Genomic DNA, 23,289 nt, shown 5'->3' on the forward strand with positions numbered 1-23,289 from the left:
ATTCCATACGATCATGGTTCCTTACGTTATTACAGTAACATTTTTAACTCAAATTAAATGTTGTTTTAACTATCCAAAACAATGTGGAGATTTACATTTTAGATGTGGATGGTTTTAAGAACGCTTTTCCATGAACCAATAGGCCTATTCGCATCTAAAGAACCTTTAAAATAACAATAAGGACTTTTTTAATCTCCAAAGAACCCTAGAACCAATTCAAGAACCTTATTCAGTGAAAATGGTTCTTCATAATAAGATAGTTCTTTGCAGAACCTAAGATGCTGTTAAGAACCATTGAAGAACCTTTATTTTGCATGTGCATGTGCAGACCGCCTCCATGAAGAATCAATCAGCTTTTATAAGACTACTGATATGACTGGAGTCTTAATTTTCATCTGAGTGGTCATGATTTCCTACATATATTGCAAAATTGCAATTCATGATTTTAGAAGTTCAACTTTTTTTTTTATTGAGGATAAAATTACTGAGTAAACCTTTAAATACATTTTTGGAGCATAATTACTTCAAGTGTTTCATTTATTTATCATTAAAACCTTTCTTTGGAGTTTTGGTTATGTCTAAGGTGGAAGTCTAAGAAAAAAACAATTTACATAAAGAATGCAGAAGTCTACAGAAAAGCATACTGAACAATGCTTTAAAGCTGGAAGAGTAGCAGAAGTGATTTGAAAACATAATACTTAAATGTGAGAACTGATGAAGAGCTGACCATGGTACACATTAATTGTCTCAGGACTCAACTCCAGTCTGCCTCTTTTGTCTGAATAGACTAGTCCCCAGGTCAAAGTATCGCAGCTCACCCTTCCCCTCCCCCTTTCATGAAATATTCTCTACATTCTGCTGTTGTCAAAGCAACAGGCCTGACACTGCAAATCAGAAAACAAGGGACTGAAGCAGAGGGGTTAAGTATAAGAAGAAACTAAAATGCATATGCTGGGGTGACCTATTTTTGGAGTTTCTCCTGCAGCTTTCTAAACATCCCACTTCATCATATTCAGCCTTGAACTACAATGTATGATCAGAGAAATTGATGTTGGAGAGATATACGTCTACATCCCAAATTTCACTAAAGAGGAATGCATCAGTAAGAAATGTAAAATGTACTAATGAAATGTCTAATTCCAAGTACACAAAATGGTAAACAAGTGAGGTCATTTTTGATTAAAGATGTTCTTTTGATGCATCTTTAAACTGCACCTTTGGAGGTGAACAGGAAAAGCATTCTACACTTCATGATGGAGCCTGTGAACTCTGACCTGCTAGAAGAATATTCCCATGCATCCTCCCCCACTTCTTTTCTAACTCATTCTCAGAGCCAAAGTTGTTCCACTCCACACTGCTGTGGAAAACAACAGGTTGTTGCATTCTATGAAGATGTGAGGCAACATTTTAGGTAGGAAAATGCATTTTCTGATCCATAGTGTGGAAAAGAATGCCAACACTTCTGCAACTTTTACTGTAAAAGCAATACAAGAAACAAATGTTCTTTGGAAGGGCGGATTGTGTCTGCAAGACAAATACACTGGATGAATGAAATAAGTTGCAAACAGACTACATTTGTTTAATGAAAATTGCATTTGAATCTAGAGAACAGTTCAGCACAATACAAACATCTACACTGCCACACACATAAACCAGACTCAAGGGCAACCTCCCTTTTATGTGCTTCTGTTTGAAACTGAGTGTTTCATTTATGCAGCAGAGCTTTATTGTATTCCACATGTGATAATTTATACTCATCCTTTCCCTCTTGTGTCCAGACTCCTGTGTGTGAGGTTTTGTGTGTGCCTGAGAGGAACTGGAGAGTGAAAGAGTTCAGAATCTCCCTTCCCCCCACGACTAAAAAAATCCATCTACTCCCGCTCATGGTCCTCCATTTAAAAAACAAGCCCTTTATAGGGTGGTAGTCCCAGATACCCTGTACCAGACCTCATTTAACCACACAAATTGTCAGGTATTCTCTTAAGATAATTACAGCATAAAGGATGAATTGGAGAATATACTATTATAGAAAAAGGGAGGGAAAGAGAAATCAAAGTTAGCAAAACAACCATTCTTAACCACGCAGCTGTGCCGTTCGATAATTGTGCAAATGCGTTGATTAATGATCAAAGCTGTAGGCCAGAGGTAGTGTGGTTGGTGGTTAATGACAGGGTGAGTCTGGGATTAAATATGAGATGGGTAAATGGAGATGAGGGAGTCAGGTTGCATGTCTTTTCAGACCCACTGTTCATATTGGAGCATTGTGAGCATGCAAGGGGGAGGCACTGCGGCCCAGCGGCAGCCATAAGCGACAGCTGTCACAGCCTCTGGTGAGAGCCACTAATGACCACTCTTCACATAGGTGTCCTTCAACAGCTCCAGCCAAACAGATACTGCATTATCCACTCCAGCATGTCAGGCTTGAATGTTATGCAATGAAGACTTGAAATTATACAATGGTGATTAACTTTGACTACTGACTTTAGATTGCTCTGATTGATTGTTTTTTTTTTTATTGGAAAGTTGGGTGAATATATACTGTAGAAGGCATTTAAACAAAGCAGACACTCGATGAAATAACCAAACAAATTATTTAATTAAAGTCAAGACGACCTGTTACTCAGTAAAATATAATCAAATTAAGTCGTCATTTTTATTTGTATAATGCTTTTCACATAAACACATCATTTCAAAAGCAGCTTTACAGAAAATTATGTCTTTGAAATAAATAAATAAATAAAATAGTAATTTTATTTAATACAGTACACAAATTCAAAGCAGCTTTACAGAAAATGGTGTCTTTAAAAATAAAATAAAAATAAACAAATAAATAAAATAATCTTTTTTATTTTTCATATTACACATATTTTAAGTGTGATATTGCTTAGATATATATATACACTGGTGGCCAAAATTGTGGAATCACAAAGTATAGTCAGGACATTACTGATATGAAAAAACAGCACCATCACTATTTGAAAAAAGTAATTTTTGATCAAACCTAGACAGACCCCATTTCCAGCAGCCATCACTCCAACACCTTATCCGTGAGTAATCATGCTAAATTGCTAATTTGAAACTAGAAAATCACTTGCCATTATATCAAACACAGCTGAAAGCTATCTGGTTCGTTAAATTAATCTTAACATTGTCTTTGTGTTTGTTTTTGAGTTGCCACATTGTTCAATAGACTGGCATGTCTTATGGTCAATATTAGGTCAAAAATGGCAAAAAATAAACAAATTTATCTTGAAACTCATGAGTCAATCATTGTTTTGAGGAATAAAGGCTATACAATGCTTGAAATTGACAAAAATAACTGAAGATTTCTTACAAAGGTGTACACTATAGTCTTCAAAGACAAAGGACATCTGACTCTAACAAGGACAGAAAGAGATGTGGACTAAATGTACCCAGATGTAAAACTAAACAAGAGGATAAGTACATCAGAGTCTCTAGTTTGAGAAATAGATGCCTCACATGTCCTCAGCTGACAGCTTCATTGAATTCTACCCGCTCAACACCAGTTTCATGTACAACAGTAAAGAGAAGACTCAGGGGTGCAGGCCTTATGGGAAGAATTGAAGAGAAAAGACACTTTTGAAACAGAAAAACAAAAAGATTAAGGTCAGAGTGGGCAAAGAAACACAGTCATTGGACAACAGATCAATGGAAAAGAGTGTTATGGATCTTAACCCCATTGAGATTTTGTGGGATCAGCTAGACTGTAGGAAAGAAGTGCCCAAGACAGGACAGCCACATCTATGGCAAGTGCTACAGGAAGTGTGGTGTGAAATATCACCTGAGCATCTGGACAAACTGACAGCTAGAATGCCAAGGATCTGCTAAGCTGTTATTGCTGCACGTGGCAGATTTTTTGCTTTTAATGAGAACTCTTTGAAGTAGTTTAAGAAGTTCAAAAAAAAAAAAAAAAAATCTAATTGTAATAGTAATTTTACATGTATTTTTTTTTTTTACATTTAATTTAAAGTATTAATGTCCTGAATATATATTGTGATCAGTTGAATGCCACTTTGGTTTATAAAAGTACCAATTTCTTTCCATAAGAGCAAAATCTGTACATTATTTCAATGTTACAGTGTGTGTGTGTGTGTTACAACTATTATAAAACTATTGCTGCTTTTTATTTGCCAAAATCTTGGAGCAATGCAGTTTCAAATAAAAGATATGTTATGCATAGATGTTTTATCTCTTTCTAAATCATTAGATCTTAAACTATCAGCATATATTTTATATTAGCTAGCTACTGTATGACGGAAGATTTGCGATTCTACCATTATATGTCCACCCAGCTCCAGAGTTTCCGCAGCAGTCAACTTTATGCTGAACAAACAATAGTCAATGGAAGAGGGAGGAAACATCGCCGCTCCAGGTGTCGCACCAAACACACGGGGCACTTCGCTGTCGATCTATCTCGATCTGGATCAACGTCGGTCGGTGTCATCACATCGTTTATCCAAACCCAAACCCAGACGATGTTAATCGTTCTGATTAGCGATTTCAACGCCAAAGTCATTTGGAAATTGCGGATGCCACTCAGTTTGTCATAATTATCACCTCGGAGTGTCACCTTGCGTTTGTGCCGTTGCCCCACAACTTCATTACGTCATTTGTGTGGATCGAGGTAAGTTTGATGATCAAATAACGAATCTGTTACTGAGGAAGAATCGATTCTAAATCTTAAAATCGATGTATCGCTCGTCTTGATAGCAGTTCGCGTACTTCGAAGGAATAATCGGACGGGCTGAATCTGATTTCGCATTGGCTTGCTGCCGCGATGTGAAGAATAGGGATTGATTCAGCGCCAGTATAATTGAGATGAGATTAAGATTAGAGATCAGTCTATTGGCAACTCACTTGAAATGATAAAATCGCACATGATGTCTTTCTAGTAGCATAGCCTACATAACGGGTTTATCCGGAATGCTGGGCAGATAATCCCTGCCATAACCTATTCTGCTTGTCCATGAGCTATTTTGATGAAGTTTCTCTTAGCAATAACCATGAACCGTTTATTATTATTATTATTATTTGTGATATGTGATCGTTCAGAAATGTTATCTAAATGCACTATTAATAAGACTTGTATGGATGTAGAGATGTGATGTGAAGTTTGTACATTTGCACTTTACTTTTAGACGAGTTTGAGACCAAATGCACTTCCTTGAATAATCTACATGACTTCAGAATTTGATTTGATTTGCATTTTCAAGGCTGAATCAGATGCACAGCACGGTTGACTCACCCTTCCTACTTATAACCCGACAGCAGCCAAGTTAATCATATATGCATACAAATGTATGCTTTTTGTTGTAATTGTTATTGTTTGAGCTGTGAAGTCATGGCCGTGCCAGGAATAGCTAAACACATCTGTTGTAGGCTATTTAACAAAATAACGTGTTGATGCACACAAACACATGATCCATCACTGAAAAACATTTATTTTAGATGGTGTAAACATGCCATGCAAACATGCAATTGCCAGCATTAAAGTTGGTTATAAGTTATCTTTCATCAGCATATAGCATAGTCCTACATATCGACATGACTAGGCCTACTTACATTTTCAAAAACATATATTTTATAGACACTTTTGCCTTTTTTTTCTACAATTCAATAGCGATCAATAGATTCGTATGGTGTTAAATCCAAACCCAATGTTATTTTGAGAGCTATAACAGTTCTAGGGCGGGGCTTTTGTGCATTACTTTTTTGTTTTGTTCAGTTTTTTCCTCCCTCTCTCTGAAAGCTTGTCGGATGCTTGTCAGTTCTCATATAGCTTACCATTATCAAGGCTCAAAGCCTTTCGTAGAGAAGGACGGAGCGCGATTTACAGGGAATTTTGGGATAACGGTCCTGTTGAATTGGAATATGTGAATGAAGCGTTTGAAAAGCAAGCGAAGGATGTCCGTGCTTCCTAAAGAATGTGCATGACTGATCTTTCTCATGAGGATACTTGTAAATAAAATATTTGGTAAGACTGCATACGCTAATTCGTATTTGCATAGTTTGATTAGTGGCCACGCTTATGTTTGATTTACTCAATATTAGGTTTACATTAAGTTTGCATGGACTTTTCCATATAAGGAAGTATACTGTGCTTATTTGTTTAGAAACAAACTGTCAAACTGGTTATGGTGTCTTGACAAAGATTATGACGAGAAGGAGGGCGATATGCAAATGCATTATCATAGTTGTCATAGTGCCAAGAAACATCTGCTCTGGCTCGCGCTTGTGTGACGCTGAAAGTTCATGTAACAGTCGAATAACTTGAGGGAAGGATCGTGGCAAATGACACAACACCATCTACACGGCTCTCTTTGGGCTGCATTATGAGGTGAATTTGCTGGCTTAAGGGCTTTGGGGGGTGCGCGAGCGGGGGGCGATTACTGGGATGGCGTCAGCACCCCCCTTTGTTATGAAGGGTCTGTTTATGACCAACATGACTTTAAACGGGATACTTCATTCTTTTGTGTTTTTATTGGCTTTGTTTGCTTATATTATACATATTACAAGGGTGATATTCCTTCTAGTTTCTTTAGGTGCAACAATTTTGCAATTATTAGCCAACACAAAGGCTACACTGTAAAATAATTTTGTTTGGTAACCTTGAAATGAGCTCCTGTAACAACTAAATTATGCTAAATGGTATTTAAAAATACATATATTATTCAAGAGTTAGTTACGGTCCTTGAATCTGATTGGACAGATTCAAACAGCACTGGGAAGCTTCACTATTTCTTCCACTTCGGTTCACAGTGTTCATATCTTTCCAAATAGTGGTGGGGATTTTGATTCTTCGTTTATTTTGATTCAATTCACAGAGTCGTTTAGTGACCATTTCGGAAGATTGTATATTTATGCCAGTAGGTGGCGACAACTTACAACGATTTGTTCACTTAAAGGGATAGATCAGCCAATGAAAATTATCTTATGCCATCCCAGATGACTTTTTGCCTTCTGCTGAACACAAACAAAGATTTTTAGAAATATATTTCAAAATCTGTTGGTCCATAAAATGCAAGTGAATGGTGACCAAACTTTGAGCTAAAAAAGCACATAAAGGCAGCATAAAAGTAATCCGTGGCATGAAGGTGTAAATAAAATAAATAATGAGTGAAATTTTATATTTGGGTGAACTATTCCTTTAAGATTCATTCAAAAAAAAGAAAGAATTTGTTAACAAACTAAACATCACTGGTTCAAAACCAGCATTTTAGAGCAGTGCAACAACTGGAGTTTTTGGTGCTTTGGCTTCTTTTGGAACTATTTTCACTGATTGAGAAAAAATGCACAGACAAGCCAATCTTTGACCAAATCACAGCCTTGCGGATATAGAACAATAGTCCTTTTGCTCATTTGGTATTGCTTCAATATGACTAAATCAACCTACATTAGGTTAAATCAACAAAGGTTATTTGTTTTAAGTAGATCAGGTAGAAACATTTCCTGCTAGATCAGGTTGAAATTCTGTTTTTATGGTGTAAACATAACTTATCGGTTATTCCAAGTGTCAGGCATTGGTTAAAAACAAAACAGATGACACTGCACTGTTGACACAGTTCTTGTATTATATGCTTATAGACAAAGCACATGCCTTGCAGTAGTGGTGGGAGAAATTAGCATGAGCCTTTGCTAAAGTCACTTCCTTTTCATGTGCAGCTGGTTACTTTGCAAAGCCTCAATGAAGCAAGTTGTTTACTTGGCTTCGATTCACGCACTACACACCTTTTGACAGGGCAAATCAGACAAACTCAGCGTGTTCACTCGGGAATGTGTGAGTGGGTGTTTTACTACTTGTTTGAGTTGTGAAGAGACCTCAGCAACCTATGAAATCCCTGAGGTGACTGTTTTTAGATGAAAGGAAAGTGGTAAGATGTTCAGTGCTTTTTTGTTCATCATCTGAGAAAAGCCAGGGGGCTTGGGTTCAACCATTTAAATGCTGAAAGGTGTGAGATTTTTGGATTTTAAGAGGAAGTCAGCTCTTCTGCAATCTCGTTCTGTGAATGAGAATGGAATGCTCACCAGTTGCTTTTGAAATTGAAAGACGTTTGAGGCATTGAAAGCAAAATTCTCCTTGGCCAGTTAAAACAGAAGCCTTGCTGTTTATGCCAAATATCTGGGTCATATGCTGAACTCCTATTGTAGTCTACCTAGAACGAAGAACATGGATGTTTTTTTACTGCTTCCGCTTATGTACAGAGGATTAAATATCATTCCACAATTTACAGAATATCTTTCAGGAATCTGGTCTTAATTTGACATATCCCTTTGTGGCTGGACCATTTTCAATCAGTTCATTAGTACTTTTTAAAGTTTACAGTTTGAACTTTTTTCGACCTTGTGAAGTTGAACCTATATGTCCCCTTGACATTCTACTATGACCATAACAAGCATTTACAGTCTTCTTGCAATCATTTCTATCTCAAGATCCCCAATGCTGGAGGAAGGGACCATTAACATTATCAGTGGCTTTGAGTACGTGCAGTTGGAAGGCTAAAACAAAAGGCACAAGGGTGCCATTGTGAAGGATCAGCAGTAGATTACTGGAATTCTTTTTTCTCATGGCCTGAATAAGCTTCTAGTTCCTCCATCTGGACACACCAAAAAAGATTACATTTGCAACTTTAATATTTTAATACCTTTGTTATACCAGAGCAATTTTAGGCTGCTTAACCATTAGTGTCATTTGGACTCAGGATTCAAACAGAACAGGCATAGCAAGTGAAAGATGAGGGTTGGTGAAGTTTGTGCACTCATTTAGGTGGTTTATTAAAAGTATAAATTACAGAGTTGGCATAAAGTGTATTATATTATGTCACAAAGCTGTTTACGAAACCATTCAATATTTAATTACTTTATCATACCACTCGTTACTTATAAAATCAAACATGCTAGTCATGATTATGGCATCAACTGAAGTGCAGTTTTACCTGTTTTGTAATCATTTCAATAACTGTCTGGTTGATAAACAGTTGACTACAGTTTAATATAAAATAGCTTCAAGGACATTTAGCTACCTCAGTTTTTAAGGATCCACAAACAATTTGAGAATCAATCGCCATCTAATTTCATTTGAACAATAATTCCGAAAGGAAATATCTACACTTTTTTTCAATCTTCTCCACCATGATGGTTTGAATTATTGTGACAATGTTAACTCTGCAATGTATAATTTGAAAACGTACAATTGTTATCTTAAGGAGCTATTCCTACCTGATTGAACCCTTAACATTTATGTACCACACCTAATGAAGTTAGGTGATTTGGTCGTTACCTGTCAAAAATATTTTACTAATTACTGTTCTGTAACACCTGTTTACACACTAGCATATGACATTTATATTATCACTCCGGGCTCTCACAGCGCGTCTCCACCCAAAGAGTTGTGTTGAGGCAAGTAAACACGTGTTAAATATGATAGCAGTGGTGATTCTGACCACATCATACATGACAACATTTCTAAAATGACTTGTGATAATTTAGCAAGACAGTGAGTTGGCAAATAAAGTAACTTAACAAGATGTCAAATACACACACAGATTGTCCTTGAGCGATGTGTCTTTACTTCTTCCCTGGCCATCTGATGGGGAGTTGGCACCACAGCCGAGCAGCTCTGGCACGCGTGGTCAACATGTGGGCCTTAATCCGCTATTACGGTAATCTGCTCAGCCCACCAATCAATAGAAAGAACACCCAGCCTCCATCAGAGCCCTGTAACAGGCTAAATTAGGGCTGAAGAAAAATGATTTAAACACTGGGATTAGGTGCAGCTGAGGGGGAGGAGAGACTCGGCATGAAGAATTTAATTTCAGAGTTAAGATGTCCAGGTTAGGAGAGAACAGATGTCTTCCTAAATTGGTTGGTATTTATTTAATTATATACCTATTTATGCTTGTTTGATTTTGATTAGGCAGTAAAAGGCTGGTGTTTAATAATAAATGCGGTGTTGTATACATACAGTGTCCCGGCAAAGTGTATTTGGACAGTTAAGACAGATATGTCAAACCGAGTGGCATTTATTTAAAAGAAAACACAAGCACACTTTCTGAACAAAACATTAAAAAAAATAAGTTTGATAGGATTACAATTTTATATTAATAGATACAAGTGTTCAACGTTAAGAAACTGTATTTTTGTTTTTTCAAACAAATGTTAGTGGAACATGTCCATAGTTATTGTGCTGAACTACACTGGGGGGACCTGACTGCACACTTCCACTAAAAATCACATTTATACCAGTTAGTTAGAAGTAATTGCAAAAATGGCTCAGAAAGGATATTTCTGTTAGTTCTGAAAAATTAATTGTTTGCAGATGCCACTTGTTTTTATATGGTGTTATCTGAAATCCATACATTTTTAAGTGTGGCTTAAAGGAATATTCTGGGTTCAGTACAAGTTAAGCTCAACCGACAGCATTTGTGGCATAATATTGGCTACAACAAAAATGTATTTTGACTCGTCTCTCCTTTTCTTAAAAAAAAAAAAAAGCAATAATCTGTGTTCCAGTGAGCAGTTTACAATGGAAGTGAATGGGGCCAATCCGTAAACATTAAAATATTCACTATTTCAAAAGTGTTGCCACAAGACATAAACAATATGCTTCTTAACATGATTTTATTGTGTATGCTTACTAATCTTTTCTATGTTAAGTTATAGCCAATTTTTCAACTTAAAATGACTGTAAAAATGATGATTTAAACACTTTACAGTTAAAAAAATACATGATACATGAATACATGAAAATACATGAAGTTCTTTTATGAAATTATGATATTCACATTTCTGCCTTTAAACCCTCTTAAATTTGACCACATTCCCTTCCATTGTAAGTGTCATACTGTAACCTCCATTTTTACTTTTTTTTAAAGAAAAGACAGATGAGTCCATTTTTTTGTTTGTAATCAATATTATGCAGCAAATGCTGTCAATTGAGTTTAACTTGTATTGAACCCTTAATATTCCTTTAAGTTTCAATAGGCCTACTTTTTGGGGTTACTGTATATGCTACATAAAAATGTATGTGTAGGATGAGCTATATTATGTTATACACCACAAATATTCCACAAATATATCACCAAATATCCTATTAAAGTCACTGATATATTACTTGTGTTTCAGTTTTCAGCTATTACACCCTCACTCAGTATAGGACTGGTAAACTGTACATATTTTTCCAGAGTGTTGATCTTTTAATATGCACACTTTTTGTTGTGTATTTACACAAATTAACACTATCTCTTCTGACTAAACCAGCACTTATTCAAATCATGATTTATATTGGATTCCTAAAATTTTTCAATACTGACTAATAGTCATCCACCAATAGTAATACATAGCTTGATGATTTCATTATTTTAAATTGCTAACAGTGTGTAATATAAACAAATGGGCTCACTCAACATATAAATATCTTTAGAGGGTTTGTCCAGACTCAGCTGTGTTGGGTGTGCGTAATGCCCAGTGTTTAGTGGTGGGCTTGGCACATGGGTGAGCTGGCAGCATTGGGCAGAGAGAGAGTGAGAGAGAGACAGACAGACAGACAGAGAGAGCTAAGCAGGGCACAGCTTTGGCAGTAACACAACAAGTGATGGCAGTGTGTATCTTCCTGCCCAGTGTTCCAACAGGAACAGGTTGGTACTGTATACTGCACACATCCCTGTTTCGACCATGACCTCACTGTCGTTGTGTCCAGCACGTAGTAGCCAGAATCCTCCTCAACTTTCATTGCCATGACTTTCATCCTTTAAAAAGTCAGTTCACCTCAAAATGGGTTTGGAACATCATGAAGATGAGTGAATGATGACAGACTTTTCATTTTTGGATGAACCATGCCTTTAATTGTGACTATGTCACTTTAACACTCAATCGGCCATATCGGATCAGACCAAGATCAGACTATTCCAGAAAGAATGTATTATAGCAAAGTCTGATCATATGATACAGTAATTAAGATTAGGCCATACCAATCCATACCCCATTAAACAAAAATTTAAATAAGTCTAACAAATATTCCATTTGAGATTATAGGAGCAAGCCATTGATACCCCTGGCAACTCCACACTTAGGCATAACTGAAACAGCCCCTTTTCTCTTGTGCTTGTTATATAAACCACCCAGACTGACTGATGAAGTCGCAAATAAATGTGATAAAAATTTCACAGATAGGTAGTTTATATGCTGCAGGGCTTTATTAAGTGTTACACCTTTGTAAACTGGTAAGGACAGATTCTTTTATCTAAACTCACCTTGCCTGTTTTGCTGCTTTTGTTTGCTCTCTTGTGTCAGAGGCTGGGCTTTAACCACTAAAGATAGTAAGTAATAATTAGATTACTGGTCAACCGATATAGGTTTTTCAGTGGTTCATGCTTAAATTGTTATCTTCTGTCCCTCAAATCATGAATATGTGGTTCCTTTCTTGATAAGAGGAAAAATAATACTTATTATGTATTTACATAAATGGTATAAAGTTGTTTTTAAACTTTAGGACAGATAAAAATGAAGATCCTGAAACTAATTCACAAAATCCTGCACATAGCAACAGGAGAGTTTATTCATGATAACACATCAAAAAACAACATGAAAGATTGGTTTGCACCCGTTATTATACTATACTATATGATACAATGCTACATGTGATACCAGTGTTTCCCAACCCTATTGTACTAATACTATACTATGCTGTGTGATGCTACATGTAATACAAGTGTTTCCCAACCTTACTTAACAATACTATACTATACTAGTATACTATACTATTGTAACGTTGGCTGTAACAAGGTAGATGCAGAGATGATGACAATGAAGTGTGATGATCCCAAGTGCAGTTTATTTACAAAAGTGATATCAAAGAACCCTGACTTTAAATGTGAACAATACATGAACTTGACTTAAATAAACTTGACATGACTTGGCTTGACTATGAAACAAAATGTAAACATGACTTGACTATAGAACCAACATTACACCAACAATACTCGACAATGGCAAACATTTATATTTATATTTATGCATTTGGCAGATGCTTTTATCCAAAGCGACTTACAGTGCATTTATTACAGGGACAATCCCCCCCGGAGCAACCTGGAGTTAAGTGCCTTGCTCAAGGACTCAATGGTGGTGGCTGTGGGGATCGAACCAGGGACCTTCTGATTAACAGTTATGTGCTTTAGCCCACTAAACCACCACCACTCATGAGGGTTAAATACCTGGACTAGGGAGAACACATGACAATGAAAACCAATGAACACTTTTCTCTAAACAAGATAAAGAGACTGCTAAAAGCCTTTTTAAACTTAGCGGTGTTCAAAGCGCTTTATTCTGTGACTCATTCACCCATTCACACACACATTCACACATAAATGACGGCAGAGCTGCCATGCAAGGTGCTAGCCTGCCATTGGGAGCAATGTCATGTGGGCCAGGAATTGAACCACCAACCCTACGATTAGTGGACAACCTGCTCTACCACATGAGCCACAGCCACCCCTTTAAAAATGTGTCTGAAGATAATTATTTTCTACATATATTATGTTTTTAAGACAATGTCCCCCCAAACTGAATCACATTTAATGAATTAAGAATGTGTATATATATAACATGAAATCAGACAACCTAAAGACCAACACAGCCTGATTCACAAAGCACAAAAACAAAAATACCTGTACGGTCCAGAAATGAGAAATGTAACTGGTGTTTAATGAGGATAATATGAAGTAGACTGTTATGAATATTCATCTTCACCCTGCAGCTTGAACAGCTCTGATAATAATATCCTATTAGCCATAGTGATCCTGCTTCATTTCATATCAAATGCCATTAACATGCCGAATTAATGATTACATTTTGAAACTAACCTAATTAAATATATACTTACATTTTGGATACTGAGCAGCTTGTGTTTTCCTGGCACATAACTGGGGTTTAACAAAGTTTATTACGTTTCATTCGGCACTTCATCTCTAAAGATGAATTAATGAGAGAAAATGTGCTTTGTTTTTTACAGTGGGAATAAAACTAGCGCTCTGTCCCTTTACGAGAGCACATGCATGTTAAACAGTCTACGCTGCATGGAGAGATATGATGATGAGACATATGCATGGAGATACATGGATATAGTAGACTTGATGCAACTAGACTATTGTAAAATTTACACCAGTGTTTCCCAACCCCATTGGACCTATACTTTACTATACTATACTATACTATACTATACTAAATGTTACACCAGTGTTTCCCAACCTTGTTCCTGAAGGCTCCCCAGCACTACATATTTTGAATTACCCCTAATTTAACACCTGATTCAGCTCATCATTGATTAGTAGAGTTCTAAAAAACCTGTAATAGTTGTGTCAGATAAGGGAGTTATTCAAAATATATTGTGTTGTGTGGCTTTCAGGAACAGAGTTGAGAAACACTTCATTATACTATGGATATCTTATACTGTAATATCATACACTATACCTAGCAAACCATAGATGTTGCTTTTTTAAAGCACTGCTGTTACACAGCCAGTCAAAGCTTATCAGGGGCTTGTTCGAGTGACTGAGGCATTTGTATATGAGTAGCACGTTCTGTGTTCACTGATCTGATTTCAAGAATTCTGTGTTCTGTCAGTGTACCAGTGCAATCTCCATTACATTTGTCATTCTCTTTATGCAGTGCACCTCTCTGTATTTTAAACTTGCTAATAATGTCTCCTGTCTCTGGAGATGTCCCTGTTGTGCCTTTCTCCTGTGGACTGATTGCATGTGGATTTCGACTAATTGGATCCTGTGGATGTCAAGGCCTTACTGCTGTAAATTATTCAGGGTCTGGTTTGACTGTAAAACAATATGTCGAAAAACACAACAGCTTATTTCTTCATTTGTTTCCTCTGTGGCACAGAGTCAAATAATGTAAAGCAGTTAAAATATTAGTGCTTTAAAAGTTATATGTGCTTCATTTTTTTTTTTAAAGTGAATTTATTTTTTTCCCATAAAGTGAATAGGAAGTGCAAGTCTGGGACACATACAGTAAGTGCCCACCAAGCTGAATGCATTCTGCAATGTGAAAAAAAAACAACAACCTTGATGTGTAATATGAACAAATTTCAGCTTCTCCAACAGCTGTTCCTCTGAGAAAGAGCTCTGCGTTTATTAATAGCCCAAGCTCTAGGGAATTCACTTATTGAGAAAAATAAAGCTAACATTCAATGCCAAATCTCTTATATCCAAAACATTGCTTTTAAAGGCACAGGCGAACCTTCTGTTCAATTACCCCCATTGTAGAAATCTGTTTTGTAGTGTGTGCCCTGTAAATCTTTCAAATACAGTACATACATTGTACTCACATAACTCAAGAAGACCTCAACATTTTTTCTTTTCTTTTTTTTTTATACAGAATTGTATTGGCAGTAGGGCTATTATATCATGTTCTACTTGAAATTGTTGAGCTACAAAAAGTGGAATCAAAACACAGCTCTCTGAATGACAATTGCTTTTGAAGGAACATTGAACACAAGTTCTACCAAAACAAATTCCAGTATCTCAATGTTAACAGAAAAAAACGTATATATTTTGTCAATTCTAAGGCATTCTAAGGAAGTGTTAAACATGCAAATGTCTGACAACCTGTCTTAACAGTCGTCACATGATATTGTGTAAATATTCATCTTGGCAGACTGTTGCTGGTCCCCTGAGGGGTGGGGTCTTTTACAGTACATCTGTTTTTTTTTTTAACAAGTGATAGTAGCACTGCTGCCACTCCAAGCCTGTTTAAAGAGGTTCAGGAAGATGAGCTAAATGAGGTCTGTGGTCTGGAGAAGGACGTGGGCAGCTTTAGTTCACTTCCTTGGGGTGACTGGGATTAAAGGGCGTAATCCACCTCATTTTGGCACCAGACGTCCAGCTGGACTGTCTTCAAATCCCCGAGTGCTTGACATGACATATCCCTCAGAGACGGGAATGCTCGACACCACCATTTTTTGACCAGCCATGAGCCAAAGTAGCAGTTTTTACAGTAACAGAGAGAGACTATTGTCAAACCTAAGCTGATTTGTAGTGTTTGAGCTAATATAGTGAAGTAGTGAAACTTAATATGTAGTAAATAGCATGAATCACACAAAAACCGCCAAGAAATGCCCTGGTCACAAAATACGTACAATTTCTTTAAATTATATTTTGCATTTAGGAAAGAAAACCCATTTAAAGACCATTAAGGTATTTTGCATTGTAATATTATTTTCATGATAAACATTAAAACATCCTTGCCACAATTGTCAGTAGCCTACTTTAATGCAAGAAATATATAAAATAAATAAAAAATAAAAATAATGATATATTAAATTAATTGCAAATATTTTTTTTTTTTTTAAATTGGCTACAATTGTAATTTAATATCATATCACACTAATTTATACTAATAGGACTTTAAAAAACATTGTGTCTGGACAGGATGTTTTTTTTTTTTTTTGCATTACAGAAACAACAATTTGGTAAGTGTGGAGGATTCATTTAATTAATTGCTTAATTAATATTTATAAAAATTGTCATAATGCCAAACATCTTATAATGGTTTCAAAATAGGGCTAATTTTCTTCATGCTAAATCAAATTTATATTTATTTTTTGTTTTGTTTCCGAAATGATCAGTACATTCCTTCATGAGATTCCCATGTTATTAACTTAATATGTTTAACAACAACAACAACAACAAAAGTTATTGTTTTGGGCAGAGTTTGATAACAGTAGAAGGTATAGAGAAGGTGCTACTAAATTCTTTATTTAAGTCTGATTAACAAAAGGAAGTATGTTGATACATCTCTTATTTCACAGTGTGTTGTTATGTTTGTATTATTGTTGTCAGTAAGAGTGACAAACTGAAGTTTTCCTCTGGAGGGTGTGAGTGGGGTGTCCTCTCTGTCGCTCCATCAAAATTCCATCTATTGTTGCACTTCAGTGGTTGCTTTATAAACAGGAAGTGAGACATCTCATCAGAGCAAAGGCTTCCTGTTAAAATGACAACATGCACACAGATATTCTTATTCCCCTAGTTGCATGTATGCTCCGACCCACCATTACACACCCACACACTATACGTACATACCAGATGGGAGATGGGTGTGACAGCAGAGTTTCATTAGAAAGACACAGATCTTCCCTTACCAGAACAAGAACATGCAATATAAGAACAGAAAAGAGGAAAGAGCGAGCTTCCAGGGTGTAAGGTTACCTGTCCTTCTCTGAACTAAACAGACCGAAAGAAACCTGAGCTCATTCGCTCAGCGGAGACTGTTGCGATGACCCTAAAGCCTAGATTCACATTTTTTGACAATAATACAATAATGGCACAATAATACAATATAGCTTAATACACTTTTTAGGAGAAAGCTAAACCTTAATTATGAAATATGTTCCAAAATATGAGCCAGGCATTCTCATTGCTAAGGCAGGCATCACTATTGCTCATACTTAAAGGGATAGGGCCATCCGGGACATATATAATTTTCTTTCTTCTGCTGAACACAAACATCAATTTTTGGAAGAATATCTCAGATCTGTAGGTCCCTACAATGCAAGTGAATGGTGGCCAGGAATGTGAAGATCCAAAAACTATATAAAGACAGCACAAAAGTAACCCATATGACTCCAGTGGTTAAATTAATATCTTGAGAAAGGATATGAATGGTCTGGGTGAAAAATATATCAATATTTATTTTCATTTTACCATAAGTTCTACTCCCTGCCCAGTAGGTGGCGATATACACAAATAATGTGAAATGCCAAAAACAAAAGAAGACGAATGTGAAAGTGGAGATTAATATAAAAAAAAGGACATAAATATTGATCTGTTTCTCACCCAAACCTATCCAATTGCTCCTGAAGATATGGATTTAACCTCTGAAGTCATATGGATTACTTTTATGCTGCTTTTATATGATTTTTGGACCTTCAAAGTTCTGGCCACCATTCACTTGCATTGTATGGAGCTACAGTACAGAGCTGAAATATTCTTCTAAAAATCTTTTTTAGTGATCAGCAGAAGAAAGTCAAACACATCTGGGATGGCATGAGGGTGAGTAAATGATGAGAGAATTTTCATTTATGGGTGAACTATCCCTTTAAGTTTTGGGATTTCTGCAAAACCCTAACCCTAAATTTTGGAACACAACTTGTCCTACACACATGAATAATAAGTCAGATCTTGTAGCTTGTTTAGGAAAGATGTTCTTACTTTTCTTAGAGATCAGTCTGGCACTTGGCAGACAAAAAAACTGGTGAAAAAATCTCATAGACATGCATATAGCCATATCTAAGGGCTTTCAAGCAAAGAGACTTGGGGGTGAACTCTTTCAACTTTGGCCACTAAGTAACCACCTAGCAACCACACAGAACACCCTAGCATTTTGGTGGCGACTTTTGCACGAGGAAGCACCACTCATATTTTCATGAGAACATTCTTAAATCTATCTTAGTAGTACTCTTTTTATACTTGCCACTCATTGCTCTGGTATTATAAACAGTATTTGCCATGTGAGAGTCATCGCAGTGTGAAACGAACATTAATAAATAAATAGTCAGAGAAACAATACTTTGAAGGCCATGAGAAAGACATCTGGCTGCCCTGTGCGCTTTAACCGAATGACTGTGATCATGTCTCTCGTCAAGGACGCAGATATACTTATGAAGGCCAGATGGTTCAGAGGAAGAGTGTCCCACTTGGGCTGCCATCTAGGTCAATAAACCAAACAGGCACTGGAGAGATGTGCTGTATTGTGAGAAAGTCTATTGTGGCAGCGGGGGCGTGGTCAAGCGCCCATCCAGAGAGAGAGATTTACGGACAGCTGTCTGACACCTGTGTGTGTGGTTGTCTTTTTGGTTAAGTTTTATATTAAAGTATTATTTATATTATCAAGCCGGTTCTCGCCTCCTCCTTTCCGGATATCGGCACCAGTGTAAAGGGGTTAATGGAAAGGAGGAGGCGAGAACCGGCTTGATAATATAAATTATAGTGTAATATAAAACTTCCAAAAAGACAAACACACACAAACAGGTGTCGGACAGCTGTCCGTAAATCTCTCTCTCTGGACGGGCGCTTCACCACACCCCCCCTGACACACCTGTATAACACAAGAATTGATCGCAACATTGTACTTTAAAGGGATAGTTCACCTCAAAATGAATGCCCGATATGGCCATTTATTAACCCCCATGTTTTTCCAACCAGTATGACTTGCTTCTGTGAAACACAAAAGGAGATGTAAGGCAAAATGTTAGCCTCAGTCACCATTCACTTTCATTGCATCTTTTTTCCATATTTTGAAAGTGATTGAAGACTCAGGCTGTCATTCTGCATCACCTCCTTTTGTGTTCCATGGAAGAAAGTAAGTCATATGAGTTTGGATTGACATGAGGGTGAGTAAAAGATGGCATTTTCTCATCTCATCACCATACAGTATTATATATAATCAAAACTGTGATTAATTATGATCTTTTACGATATTTTCTTTTAAATTTCAAAATACTTCGAATGAACAATTCTCTTCCACCTCTAGATCTGTACAGAAAACATATTGACTATAATATAGTTATAGACTCATAGCTCATTCTGAGTTTGCATTTTGGTTGAATAAACATACAAAGTTTGTTCATTGAACAAATGTAGGAGTGCATTTCTTTTGATCACAATCTTGCCCTGAGTGGTGGTCTCTGATTTAAGACAAATGTAACTAATAATATTGATTCTTGGCATATTGCAATATTTTGTAATTACCCCCCCCCCCATCCCCACCCTCACCTCTATTAGATATGAAGATAATGCACAGTGGAAGAGTTCAGTTGGAGCCAATGAGTGTATGTATGATCTGTGCATTGTTAGCAGCAGCCTGCCAAATATGGGTCAAATCTAAGAGCAGAAGCAACTTTCTTTGTGCAGATCTGGCAACCCAGAGCCAGGCACTTAACCCCGAGCTGCCCCAGGGGGGGATAAAAGCATCCCCTCCAATCAGCATTCGCTCATTCTCCAGCTAAAACCCAGTGAGAAGGTTTAGGTTGCTCTTTGCCATAACATATGCTAGATGTATAGATGAGAGACTGATATGGTTAAGAAGTTTTGAAGTTTGAGTTCAAAGAATTGCCCATATTTTAAATCTTTCCTCTTCTTGTTGCACGTTCATTCGTTTTTATCACCATCTGTGAAGGTGTATGCAAAAAGAGGGGAGAGAGACAAAAAGATGGAGAGAGAGAGAGAGAGAGAGAGAGAGAGAGAGCGATAGTCTGAGCAGGCCTTACCATGATAATCTAATCCCTGTTCAGAGAGCTTTTTTTAGAGAGCAAGTTAATGCCTCCAGATTATAGTTCGGCTCTAGACCACGTCAACCACACCAGCATATCTGCAAGCCACTTACGCTCACTGTATCAATTCAACAGTCACCCACAGAAAATAGGGGACATCTAAGATAGCAACTGAAGTGCAAAGACAGAGATGATCTAGTGTGATTGAATTCAGAAATTCTGTCATTATTTTATCACACTCACACCATTCTAAAACTGTATTACTTTATTTATTCCATGAAAAAAGGGGATATTAAGCAGAATGTTGCAATTCACTTTCATTATATGGAAAAAAAAGCATTCCATTCCATATTTTTTGCATTCCATGCAAGATTTACATTTTGGGTGAACTATCCCTCTAATTGTGGATCCGTCATTTTATGAGTAAGCAGAGCAAAAAGGGTTTTCTTATTTGTCTTATTTTAATGATTTTCTGTGCATTTTGTTGCTTGTTTTTATCATTATGGCATCAAAATGGATTGTGTGCAAAACAATTAGTGTGAATGTATTGAGTTAAGATGGTCATAACGACTGAAAAGATTAAAGTCCTTTGTATGCATGCCTATGTGAGTGTGTACACGTGTGTGTGTTTTTTGGACATTGTGTTGTGTCATACTGCTATCAGAAATACGGCAGAGGCTCAGGCAGATATTACAGAAGCCTTAGTGCTGGTTCTCCTCTCTTATCTCTCTATACTGCTGTCACACACACACACACACACACACACACACACACACACACACACACACACACACACACACACACACACACACACACACACACAAATAGAGACTTACATGCACACTTGTATGGTATGGCTTGCGTCCAAAAACATGCATTGCAAAACCACCTGTGGACACCTTTAGAAGTATTTCCCCTCTATCCCTAACACATTTAGTTGTTTAATAGTATGCACCATCATGTAATAATATGCTAATTATACACACTAGAGTGACCGCCAGCTGTCTGTCTTAAGTGTCACTATATAAAACAAACTACAAAGTATTTCTAATAGAATTTGAACTAAGTCATAATGGGGCCAAACCTGTGAGAAAGAAATAAGATCCTAATGTACAAGCTGAAAGTTTAGGAAATGTATCCAGTAGGATCTTATTTGGTTCCCTAGTTTGATTCTTACATTATTTTTGTTTTATTACAGTACAATAGGTTTAAAATAATATTAGAAATTCTTACAGGATTCTTTGACAACTATTCAGCAGATTATTTTCTCTGTTGTAAGCTTTGTTGTTGGTTTAAGCCTAAACAATTACAAAATTCTGCCTCTAAAATAAGGCAAATTGTGTTCATAATATATAATGTCCAAGATTTTTTCTCACACAAAAAGTTTTAAAAGGAAAGTCCTCCCAAAAATTATTTCATATTTGGAACACAAAAGGAATGATGAATGTTACTGTCCATCTTTTTAATACGATAGCAGTGGATATTGCCTTGCTATAAAACTGAAAAAAGCACACAAAAGTATCATTAAACTACATAATGCAATTTATACGTAATATTACAAATATTCTGATGGCATCTTTTTTTTTTTGAGGTTACCCAAAATTTCAGTTATTTTACTGTACGATCATTATTATTATTTTATATTATAATAATTATTATTATTATGGTAATGATGATAATTATTATTAATAATATTAATAATTTTTATTATAATATAAAAGAGAAGATGTGGGACAGAATGTAAGCCTCAGTCACCATTTACTCTCATTGAATCTTTAATCGAAGAAATTGAATGGCGACTGTAACTAACATTTGCCTCCATTTGTGTTCAACTGAAGAATAAAAGTCATAAAGAATAGAGGTCGACTGATAGTGGATTTTACCGATACTGATAAGGTGGTGCAAAAGGCCAATAACCAATGAATTGGCCGATAGTTTTTTTAAATCGATTCATAGAATGTTACATCATTTTCTCAGCAGTGGCGCCTCCAAGAGGGGTCCAGGGGAGACAGTAAAAAACTGGCCACCCCATTGGCCCCCCAGCCACCATGATCATTATAATAGTTTATAATTAACTCAGAATAATATTGTATACATATAATATTCTTTATATATTCAGAATAATGTCTGTAAATATTTAACATTAAAAAGTATTCAACAGCAAGGAGCAGCATTTGTTTATTTACAATTACCCTTTTTAACCCCCAATTTTCTCCAGTATGCGCATTATAGTGCGCCACTTGTATCATCAGCAGTGCATGTAAGAGAACTTGTAAGCTGTTAACTTGACGACAAAATGTCTTGGACAAAACAACCAAAAACATTTATACAACAGTTTTTACCAAATACTTTCCCTTGTAAAAGTGATATATTTCCGAATTGTTTGAAAGATTGGAAAACTGTGGCCATGGGGGCAATATTTTTTTGTGAAAAATAAAAGAGAGGAAAAGGCCAACACAGAGTGACAGCAGGAGAGAGAGAAAAGAAAAAAAAACGTGCTCGCCAGTCCTCTGATACGCCGTAGCCTGGTCCTTGGTCATTCCTCCACCCAGGGCTGGACTGGGAAGAGAAATCGGCCTGACATTTTACATAGCAACTGGCCCTAAAGATGTTGGGGGGTGTTCGCTGTCCTTTTCTACATATCGTGGCGCCGTTTTGTGGTCCGTTCTGCATAACGCGCCGGCACATTTTTAGTTTTCATGGCCCATTCGTCCCTTTCGCGGCCAACCCACCGGCCCGCTCGATTCTCCTGATGGCCAGTCTGCACCTGATCAGCCCCAAAGTGCGTCGGCCCACCGAGAAAATGCCCGATATGCCCGATTATCAGTCCAGCCCTGCCTCCACCCTGTAGTGGATGACAGCCACTCCTCCCCAGGTGGATCGGAGGCAGTCCTTCCGGCCTCTAGAGGACGGAACGCCTGCTGCGTTTTGGTGGATGGTAGGGGTCTCCTCTGCCCCTCGCAGCGGTTCTCACGCTCCAGGCGGTCGGTAGTGAG

At 36.9% G+C, this 23,289-nt stretch overlaps 1 protein-coding gene across 4 annotated transcripts in view; it reads left to right on the plus strand.

The window, feature by feature from the left end:
• Window positions 1–4,393: 4,393 nt before the first annotated feature.
• The window catches only part of LOC127620316 (zinc finger protein 516-like), a 65,841-nt gene continuing 46,945 nt past the window's right edge, over window positions 4,394–23,289 (plus strand). For 3 of the 4 annotated variants that reach the window (XM_052093508.1, XM_052093506.1, XM_052093509.1), the window contains exon 1: window positions 5,812–5,995. The gene's annotated coding sequence lies outside the window, so the exon portion shown is untranslated. Of the gene's footprint in view, window positions 4,646–5,811; window positions 5,996–23,289 lie in introns of those variants that run through there. The other variant, XM_052093507.1, reaches the window with a different exon arrangement.

The sequence above is a fragment of the Xyrauchen texanus genome, chromosome 26 (genome assembly GCF_025860055.1).
Source record: "Xyrauchen texanus isolate HMW12.3.18 chromosome 26, RBS_HiC_50CHRs, whole genome shotgun sequence".
NCBI lineage: Eukaryota > Metazoa > Chordata > Actinopteri > Cypriniformes > Catostomidae > Xyrauchen > Xyrauchen texanus.